The sequence below is a fragment of the Anser anser genome, assembly GCF_964211835.1.
Source record: "Anser anser genome assembly, chromosome: Z".
Taxonomy (NCBI): domain Eukaryota; kingdom Metazoa; phylum Chordata; class Aves; order Anseriformes; family Anatidae; genus Anser; species Anser anser.
The window spans coordinates 36,028,293-36,039,031 of NC_139723.1; the positions used below are offsets into that span (position 1 = coordinate 36,028,293).

At 38.9% G+C, this 10,739-nt stretch overlaps 1 long non-coding RNA gene across 1 annotated transcript in view; it reads right to left on the reverse strand.

Moving 5' to 3' along the window:
- LOC310889163 overlaps positions 1 to 2,331 on the reverse strand; it is a 59,682-nt gene extending 57,351 nt beyond the window's left edge. Inside the window, exon 1 of the long non-coding RNA XR_014576413.1 lies at positions 2,100 to 2,331. This is a non-coding gene — a long non-coding RNA (uncharacterized lncRNA). The remainder of the gene's footprint in view (positions 1 to 2,099) is intronic.
- Between the last annotated feature and the right edge of the window lie 8,408 nt (positions 2,332 to 10,739).

Here is a 10,739-nt window from a genome sequence, read left to right on the forward strand (position 1 = left end):
TTTTTGAAAAGCAATGATGTTACTCATAAATGGGTATCTCAAAACATTTCCAATGAATCATCTACTTTTTAGTCCAGGAAATAAGTGATATGCATGGAAGTGAGCATGTATGGAGCCCAGGAGCATAATGATGGCCTTTTGTTATGGCGGATTTATTTACATCCATTTGAGAAAATTATATTTTAGGTGCATGAAGTAATTATCTCATTAAGTATTGTTTATCAGATCACAGTATTACATATAGTGCATTAAAATTGTTCATATAGATCAAGAGATGTTTGCATGTGTTCTCCTGTCCTGTCCTGTCCTGTCCTGTCCTGTCCTGTCCTGTCCTGTCCTGTCCTCTCCTCTCCTCTCCTCTCCTCTCCTCGAGTCTCCTCGAGTCTCCTCTCCTCGAGTCTCCTCTCCTCAAGTCTCCTCGAGTCTCCTCTCCTCGAGTCTCCTATCCTCGAGTCTCCTCTCCTCAAGTCTCCTCTCCTCTCCTCGAGTCTCCTCTCCTTGAGTCTCCTCAGGTCTCCTCTCCTCGAGCCTCCTCCTTTCTTCTTTCATTTTTTGTTGGTGATGGTGGTGACTTTTACTGGTTTTGGATTGCAAAACCAGTAAAAAAAAAAAAAAAAAGGACCAGTAGAAAAAAAAAAAACTGCAAAAGTAGACTCTAACTTTAAATGGCCAACTCCCAAGATGGAATTTATACCTCAGAGTTAGATTGGCGCTGTGTTATCCTCTTCGTAAGATCTAGGGACCCAAGAATATCTGTAAAAACCTGGAGACTCAGCTAAAATCCAACCAAAATGAGAGAGAAGAAAGATTTGAGATACCTCATGCAGACTTTATTGACCCACTTAAGGTGGGTCAAGGTGAAGCCAAGATTAATTTAGTTCAAGCAATTGGAGAAAACTGAACCTATGTTTCCTATCTTCTGATTGAATCTCTAACTTGAAATCATAGGGAGATATTTTAGTGTCAGTGGATTCAGGGCCTTTCACTCTGAAAATTCAACACAACACATGGACATTGAGCAAGCACAACAACATGGTCCTGCAAGCAGGATAAGTGAAGTGCTTTTCAACAGTCAGTGTCAATGAAGTCTAGGTAGCACACAAAATCTCAGTGGATCTATGCACAGACCAATCTTCAGCTACATATGTATACTGTAAGATTGGATAATTATATACTTAAAAATGTATGGGACCCTTTCTGAGTTCTGCCTTCCGATTTGCCCCATGTATCAACTTTAATACATTTTTGAATATGATGTCTTAAGAGTGCACAAAGAGTGTTCACAAGAATACAGCTTTTTACAATGCAAATTTTCTTCTTAAACCAGTCAAATGTGTAATATAGGGAATAGTAATATAAACAGATGTGTTTTTTAGTGATGGCAAAAGAAATAGTGATTACACCTCTCTAAAATTACCCTTCTCTGTTTTATGGATAAGAATTCAAGAGCAGTTTTTCTTCTAGAAAAAGAATCAAGGATCACACATAAGTATCACATTCATGAAGGAATATTACTGGTTTGCCTTTATGGAGGCCTATTCAATAATTTTTTTTTTCCTCCTGTATATTTCCATTTGATTTAATTTCTTTATAGGACTTATATGTCCCTAAAGTGGAGATATACAGCAGGGGAGAGTAAATACAGGGCTTCAGATATGACCACTAGACATATACACCACTTTTGCTTTTTAACATTAATAATACATTTACATGTTTACTAACCAAGACTCTTAAGCTCTTGTTTTTGGCAAGTGTTGAACTTTACTCTTCAGAAACACAGCAGTATAGCACACATACACATGTTAACACAGAATAAGACTAACAAATACCTGGTGAAAACATACACAAAAAAAAAAAAAAAAAGTCTAAAAAGATCTCTGCAGACAGAAAATGGTAGAAAACTGAAAATAAATGTCCCTGAATGTGTTATATCAATATAGAGGAGGATATGTCAAGTATCGGTGTGAACAGTCAAACTTTCAAATGAGAATTTCCAGCTGAATGGTGTTTAAAACTACCTGAAAAGCACTGGGGAAAATTGTACCAGTTCTCTTGAATCTTTTGTTGTTCACCAAAATGTAAACAATAGAGATACTTACCCAGGTCTTCCATGCCTCCTTGTATTTCCCCAGTGCCAATGTTAATTCCAGCCAGGATAGTGTCTGCAAGGAAAGCAAAGTACAGTGCCGCTTCTTCTAGTGTGTGTTTGCTTGAGGTCCTGATCAATGGTATATTTTTGCAGTTACTTGAAAACAAGCTGTGGATTTGGCAGCTGAACAATCAGAGAGGAGGAACAAGGCTGCATTGCCTTATGACAGGCAGGCAGGCAGAAGAGTAAGCTATGAACATCAAATCCTGAAAGATGGAGTTATGCCTTTCATTTTACAGGTTCCTGAGAGCTAAGAATCTGATACTTTTAAGTAAAAAGTAATAATTAATACTTATAAGTATTAATAAATACTTAGTAACATTTTAAATAACAGTTTTCTAAAGGATGTAACAGCGCTACTACAAATACCTAATGCCATTGCATTCTTTTTACTTTATGATCTTTGTGCTGAGTGCCGTAAAATCACAGAGGCAGTGACTGGCTTTTCCAATATTCATGTATAAGAAAAGTTCTGATCATTTTTCAGAAAAGCAGGTCTGCTGGCAAAACAGCAGATGGTCAGCAAGTGGAAGTCAGCAGAGCTGACTGATTTTAATGCCGCTGTAACAGTTGTAAATGGAAATCCTACCTCGGAACTTCTTGACTAAAGCCATACTGTTTCATTCAAATACTTTCTTTTCAGAAAACAAGTATCAACTGTAAAACATATTCTTTTGTAAGCATTTTATATTTTCTAATCCTCTTTTGTTATGATTCATACATATACTATTCACTTAATTATTGCCTTTTTGCAATATGAAATTTCTTGTAAAGTTTATTGAAAGTGGAATGAGTCTAGAGATTCAAAGGAACTGGTTATGAGATGATTTACAATAAAGTCACCATTCCAACATGACTCTTTCTAGTTAATGTCTTTCGCTAAGACATAAAGGAAATAAAATACAGCACATTTTATAGTATTGTTATACTAAAGTTTTGTTGCCACGGAGACATATACTGTGTAGATGAAGTCATTTAATTCTCCAAAAGGTGCCAATAACTCAGTAGTACTTAATAACTTGTTGAAAAAGTCCAAATCCATTTACAATTTCAAAGGGAATAGCAATAAGCCATGAAAAAATACCAAAATACAGAGCTTGCTTTAATTGTTGCTAAAGCTTAGCCTACTAAATTTTTATTTATTTATTTATTTATTGTCTTGTTCCATGCATTCTTTAGTACCATAGTTGTGTTATACATACACTATCCAGGTCTTGGGCTGAAAGTGGTTATCTTTCGTAATGGTAGTCGCAGCCTCTCCATGAAGTTAAAGATACTACAGTATAGGATGTTTCTGCTTGCTGATACTAACATAGAGGACATTTCTGTGTGTTAAGTATACTCACTGGAATGCAAATGTACCAACTAAGGAGGAAGGTACTGTGTCGATAAATGCATCTCATCCCAGTAACAAAGGAGCTACTTGTATGTTTTAGGACTGCCTGACAGAAATATTTTTAGAACTGCCTGACAGAAATGTGCTGGGTTTCTTTCTGGAGACTGAAATCAGTAGAAATTACAAAAGGGTCTGAAGAAACTTTTAATATTTGCCCCAAACTCAAGATGCCCAATAGGATTAACTATTTTTTGAATGTAATCATTTATGCTTTTTGATGCTAATAATGTACTTCATTCCTTTCGTTTCATTCACTTTAATTTTGTGTGGCATGTCCTTAACAGAAGAGCAGATGTCCACACGCTACCTAGCTGGATAGGGCCAGAACACACCTGAAACCCAACAAACTGCTTCCTGAGACTTCTGCCACAACTACTCGCACCTTATATTTCTGGTCCTGTTAAGTCCACTGGGTCTTCTGCAATAAAATTTGCAGTGGCCTACATTTCATCTTGTTGAAACAAAATCTAAAGTGGCTTCTTCACCTGGGTTCTCTGAGTACTGACTTCTCTGTTCAAGTTACTATAGTTATGTTTGCTGGTCCCCTTTGTGATCAACGAGGGTGAATTATTACCGCTTTAAAATAAAAAAATAAAAAAACCTTATGAGGACTGATTGTGTTTTGCCAGGTTCATGAATAAGAAGGACGTCCACGTATTTGTTGTCCTTGTCATTGCAGGTGGGTTGTCCTGTTTTACAGCACTGGTCTACAACAGTCCACAGCACATTAAAGAAAACATCAAGATGTGTTTGGAAGTAAAACTAAGAGCTTGTGCTGTGCTTACTGCCTATGATTTTAAGAGTGCATTAAAGAAGATAACTAAGTCATCTGTCTCCCATCTAATATCTAACATGGTGTGAAAAGTATGTGTTGACTCCTCGTGAGCTGTACGAGTGTTCTGTTTTCAGTTTCGAACAGAATGGTTCAGCACAACTCATTAAAATTCATGGTCTGATTTTAATAACTGTTTTCTCTTCTCTTGTTATTCATTTTTTCTTTACAGACATTAAAGTGTAGCCCTTCTTTGTTTTTCAGAAGGAAATACACAGATGGGTTCCAAATGCTAGTTCAGACTGCAAACCTTCTGAAGGAAGAGGTAGCTGGCATTTAAGCTTAGGAATCTGATAGTTTTACCTGGAAATATGAGTCCTAACCCACATGCAGAATATTTATGTATGCAGTTTCTGTGTTCAGAGGCATGAATGAAATGCAGAGTGTACAAAGGAAGGTGGTACTGCTGATGTGTGATGAGTGAGACTGCTGCCAGCTAGAGTGTTAATGACGGAGGAAATTCTGGAGAAGGCTCTAGATATGCACTGCCGTCATTGTCTGGATCTCGATGAAGATTCCAGAAACATGTCCAGTACTTCTGAAGTCCAGTAACGAGGCTGTGGCCTCCTGGGTCCTGGCTATTGTGTCTTTCTTTCCTTTATTGGATCATCAACATTTGTGAAACTACTTGATCCCAGAGAAACCCTGAACTGTCATTGGGCCCCTTGCAGAAGTTATGGCAGGTATCACAGTAAACACACCAACTCAAGGCAAAGGGGCCTTGGGTGGTTTCACTGTGGTGCCTGTCAGTTACATTGTCCTTTGGTGTATCTTGGTGCCGTGATCAGATGAAGGACAACTAGCACGGGATGCATGCCTGAAGCAGGAATTTGAGCAAGTGGAGATGCAGCTCTTGAACAGACTTGGCTGCTGAAGAAGCTGTCCCTGTAAATATGTCACAGTTATTCACATTAGCACCTGTACTGCTATCATGACCAATAAAAAAAAAGTCTGTGTTTTACACCCACAAAAATTTTGGCAGGGGTATAGATTCCAGCCAGGGGCAACAAAGGTGACTAAGGGATGGGAGCATCTCCCGTATGAGGAGAAGCTGAGAGATCTGGGACCATTCAGCCTGGAGAATGGAGAGTTGAGGGGTATCTTACCAACCAGCATGAATTTCACTGGGGGCAGTAACAGTGACAGAGCAAGACTCTTCTCAGTGATGGCAAGTGAAAGGACAAGAGGTCATGGGCATAACTTAAAATATGGGAAATTTGACTTAGATGTAAATAATCCATTTTTACTGTGAGGGTAGTCAAACACTAGAGTAGGTTACTCAGATCCAAACTGGACAAAGTCCTGAACAATATGTTGTAGCTGACCCTACTCCAAGCAGTGTGTGCTGAGGAAAGTGGACTAAATGGTCTCCAGCGGAACCTTCAAACCTCAACCATTCTGTGATTCTCAGTGCTGGGGTCAATAAAGTTTAACCTCTTCATTAATGACCTGGATGGTGGAAAAGGGGGCACCCTCTGTCAGTCTGCTGCTGATGCAAATCTGAGAGAACTGGCAGACACATCAGAAGGGTGTGCTTCCATTCAGAGGGACCCCAAAAGGCTGGAGAATTGACAGAGAGGAATGTTCAACACATTCATCGAGTTCAACAAAGAGGGCCAAATCCTGCCCTGGGAAGAAATAAACCCATGTACCTAGCCAGAATGGGGGCTGACTTATTGGAAAGCATCATGTCAGTGAAGGATCTTAGCATCCTGGTGGACAAGAAGCTGACCTGGAGCCAGAGGTGTGCTCGTGTGGTAAAAGCCAACTGCTTCCATGCCATTTCAGGAGAAGCATTGCCAGCAGGTTATTCTTCCCCTTTTCTCCGTGCAGAGACATCTAGAGTGCTGTGTCTACTGCTGGGCTTCATAGAACCAAAAGGATCATTAAGGAATGAAACAAATTACTTGATTATATTATACTTGATTATACTTGATTACTTGATTACTTGATACATTTTATTATACTTGATCATAACCATTTGGGCGGGGGGGGGGGGGGGGGGAGAGGAGTGGAATCCCTATCAGTTATTCAGTTATTTCTCTTTTTCCTACTTAATGGGAAAGGAGAAAGTTGATGGTGTGCCAGAGGGGGGAAAAAAACAAAACAAAACAAAACAAACAAACAAACAAAACTAAATGACATCAGCATGTGAAGAAAATTAGATGTAGCCTTTGACTCTGGGACTGAATGAATCTCTGACTGACATTTTGACAGAGGTCACTGGGGGACAAGGATTGCCTTCCTTCAGCACTCCTGGCCAAGACATTCACAGAACATTTTAAACTGGATTTAGGAGGCCTGTAGCTCTCAGCTGGGATGTTAGCTAAAAATACACAAAAGGTCAAAAAAAAAAAAAAAGGAAAAAAAATAGATATTTTTAGTACGCATAAAGCAAAATCATTACAAACCTCAGGCCAGACCTTATTGAAATACATTGAAAAGTCCTCCAGCTAGGCCTCACTGACACTAGATCATGGTTCTTACTGTCTCCTCTTCTGCCTTTTCTCCTCACCAGATTTTCTTTAGGAAATAAATAACAAGCTCTACAAAAGCCACCCAAAGCAACCGCCCACTTCAAGTGAAAGACAGCCTAAGTGAAACTGGGAACAATTAGATCAAAGCTTCAAACCAGAGAACATTTTATATGCGTGCAATATAATTTATTTATTTTTAATTTACAAAGGGAAAAATAAGGATTTGGGGATTACACTGAGGAGACAACATAATCTTGCATCAAAAGAGAACACAAATATTCCCTTACTTATGCAGATTCTGAGATTCTGGTGCAAAATGGCTGCTTTTTAACATGTAGAGTGTTCAGGTTTGGCAACTTCATGTTGCAGAAGCCCTCAGTTTGGCAGCTTCTGGGTGAGTTCATGAAACATAAGTGGAGTTTTTAGTCATTAAGCATAGTCATTATGGAGGCTAACTTGTCAGGATTTGAAAGCTCGAGTATCATCCTCAGCTCTTATCTGCACTTTCCCTGATTATATAATAACTACTGGAAACTGCTGAAGATGCATGGAGCATTGCTGTTATCAGGATGCTTATATTGGTTTATTTTAAACTATATTAATTGGTTAGGCAAAAGTTTTGAAAAGACAAGGTTAACTGTCTTAATGTAAATGCTTATTTATTGTCAGCAGATGACTGTCTTTGGAAGAGCACTCACACAGAAGTGCGAGGTGATCTGAAACCTTGCTTAGATGGGTACGCTGCAAATTTCTACCTCTGAATAATTACCTGCCTCCTTTCCTAATCAGTAGGCAGCAACAGAATTTCTTTTGTATGTTTCCACTGACTTCAGACATCTGTTTTAATCTATTCTGACTTGTTTTACAGAGGCCCACATTTCTTTCCACTGAAGGGAGTTTAGTTCACTAAGAGACATAAAATTGCAATTGTTAATTTTGTGAGCTAGGATCAACCATGAAAAAAAAAATGATGGTTTTGAAAAGACTCAAAATTTTTATCACAGATTTCATAAAATTCAATCTCCTTCTGAAAGGTCAGACTTAGAGGATGTAGATAGTATAAAAACTGTCAGCTTTCACTTAAAACAGTGATCTGCTTTTTTTTTTTTTTTTTTTTTCAACATATCATTATGGAAATAAGCTTGAAAATGACCAAAAGAAATTTGGAAAATGGGTATGCCAGATGGTCTATTTTGCATGCAATGAGAGGTTAGACTCATGATTTTTGAAAGCTTGGAGTTGACGTAATTAAATACGAAGTACAACTAAACTTCCAGTAAAGGCAAATTTCCGAAAAACAAAACAAAACAACAATTAAAAAAAACATAGTAGGGTATGTGAAGTTGTTTCTCTCCCCCACTTTTGTCAATTTCTAGGAGAAAAAAACATTTTATACGTTTTCTGATTCATAAGATTCTCTTCTTTCTCTTCTGTTTCCTTCACTATGGAGAAGGAAGTGCTTATTATTATTACTTGCAGGGAAGTGTATTCAGGTAGAGAAATACTTTTACCTACAGAAAAGTAAAACTGCAAGTCTTTTTTTCCCTGAAAACAAAATCCTTGATGTATTAAACAAAACAACAACAAAAAAGTTTCCTAAATTTCTTGGTTGTTGTGGATGCATTTGGTAGGAGACTAAATTTAAAAGATGCTTGAAAGAAAAATGAGTATTATCTGAGCTGCTCTGTATACACACATGTACAAGGAAATCTGTCTGTGACAGTCCCTGCAATGATCAAAATTTTTTCTGGAACAGCTCATATGGAGGACATCCAGCCTTCTTTTTCTCTGTTTGCCTTGGCCCAATCCCCTACCCTGGTATTTGCCAGAGCTTTGTGGATACAGTTTTCTGCTTCAACAGATGGTAGTGGCTTCTGGTGAACTGACTAAACACTTGCTGAGATTAATCACCCTCCTCTGGCCACTGTGCCAGGGAATGTAGGTAGCAGCATAGTCTTTTTGCTACGATGAAAGTGACCTATTAAAGACATTCCTCTAACAGAAATAGTAAGTTTTAAGAGGGCCCAAAGGACAACTGATTGAAAGTAATATATTCATCTGTATGTATACAAGCATGTATGTATATTTATATTCAGCATATAAATGGCAAAAGTTAAGACATGTATTGCCTCGTCTGTACATTGTATAATCCAATGGTGATATGTATATCATCATCAGTAGGTTGTGTTTTCTAGTAGTGTTTGTAGTGCAAAATTGAGTCAGGTCAAGAGCATATCCTGGGGTCTTACCCAATTAAAGCATTTATTTTGAGTTTTTTCTTCTCATTTTTGAGATGAGGAAAAAATTGTTTCCATCCTATCTTCTTAGCTGTAACCACACACTCACTGGAATTTCCAGCTGATCTGTTTCCTTTTTCTTCCTAAAGCTTGTCTACAAAAGTGATTTACAGGTAAATAGGCTTGCTTTTGTTATTCAAAAACACCAGTCCCTTTGAGCTCTACATTACTCCTGCTTCTCTATCACCAGCAAGCCAGAGGTCAGGTATTTTTAGCTGGGGCATGTGACTAGTAAGATCACAGATCTACTAGCCATGCATTTGTATTTATAGTCCCATTGCTCATTTGAGTGGAAAGGAGAGATTTTTCTCTGTGGTTGTGGCTGTCTTGGCTGACATCTGCATCTCCACAAGGCACAGCACATTACCGTGTGGCATCTGGCGACAGCGTGGGTGGCACTGCTGCCAACAGGAGTGCTACCCAGAATCCTGAAGGGATTGAATTAGTCTCGTTTTATGCTTTCTGGATCTCCCAGAAAATGACACATCTTGCCAGGGTTGGCAACGTCTGATTCCTGCTGCTCAGCAGAAGTTGCAGAAACAAGGGTTCCAATTAAAGGCCCTTTGCTTGCAATTTTCCAACAAGTGCCACAGTGCCCTCCACTGAGCTCTCCTGTTTCACCGAATGCCCTTCATTGAAGTTAGGAATGACATCTCGTTTTGTGTGGTCCTTCCATCCTTCACAGTCCCTCTGGCTCTAGACAGGCGGCATCTGAGAGGCCGGGTACCACTTCAAGAAGGGGGCTGGGACTATTTTGGGGCCTGCTGAATTTCAGAGCCCCCCCCAGTAAGGAGCATGCCCCATGCAGGATGAGCACATGTGGCTTCTAGGGATTTCTGCATATCTCTGCACCCTTCCCTGCAGAGCAGAGAGGAACTAAAGAGGAAAGCATTTTCCCCTCTTCATCCCCCTATGCTTTCACTTCAAAACCAAATCTCAAGGAAATATTTGTCAAAAACATATTTTTATGTCCAGCTGTTACAGCTTGCTGGGGGTGTTTTAACACATAGGATACCCAAGTGAACATCCAGCTGGGGAGGGGGCAGCCTTCAGTTTCTTCTTTTTGTTTAAATGACTGTCTCATGTGAAACATGGAATATGAAAGTTTTATCACTTTCTTTTCTGAAAATTAAGAAATAAATTTATTTTGGTAATGCATACAATTATCAGAGGAAGCCATTAATTAAAGTTTTCAGCAGAATAATGGACAATTGTCTTTTTTTTTTTTTTTTTTCAGAAATGGGTACACCACATATGAGCTTTTTAGATTTTCCTTCTCAGACCAAGGAGATGTCTTTCAAGCTTTGCGGATACCTGGAAGGAAAGAAGAGGGAGATAGTCAGTTCCTGTATGCTGTCAATAAGTGTACCTAATTTCTCACAAGAGAAATCATGGATGCAGCTCATTGTGATGTTATCTCTTACCAGTCCCGCCAGGTCTTCCATGCAGACACTTAACTTGCCATACAGGTTTATACTTTTCAGTACAACTAGGATGTCTTCATAGCCATCGAATTCACAGTCCTTCTGAAAACTGGCCTCTTCAGAGAAGTACCCATGCACTCTGGTGGAGGAGTAGGTTGACTTTC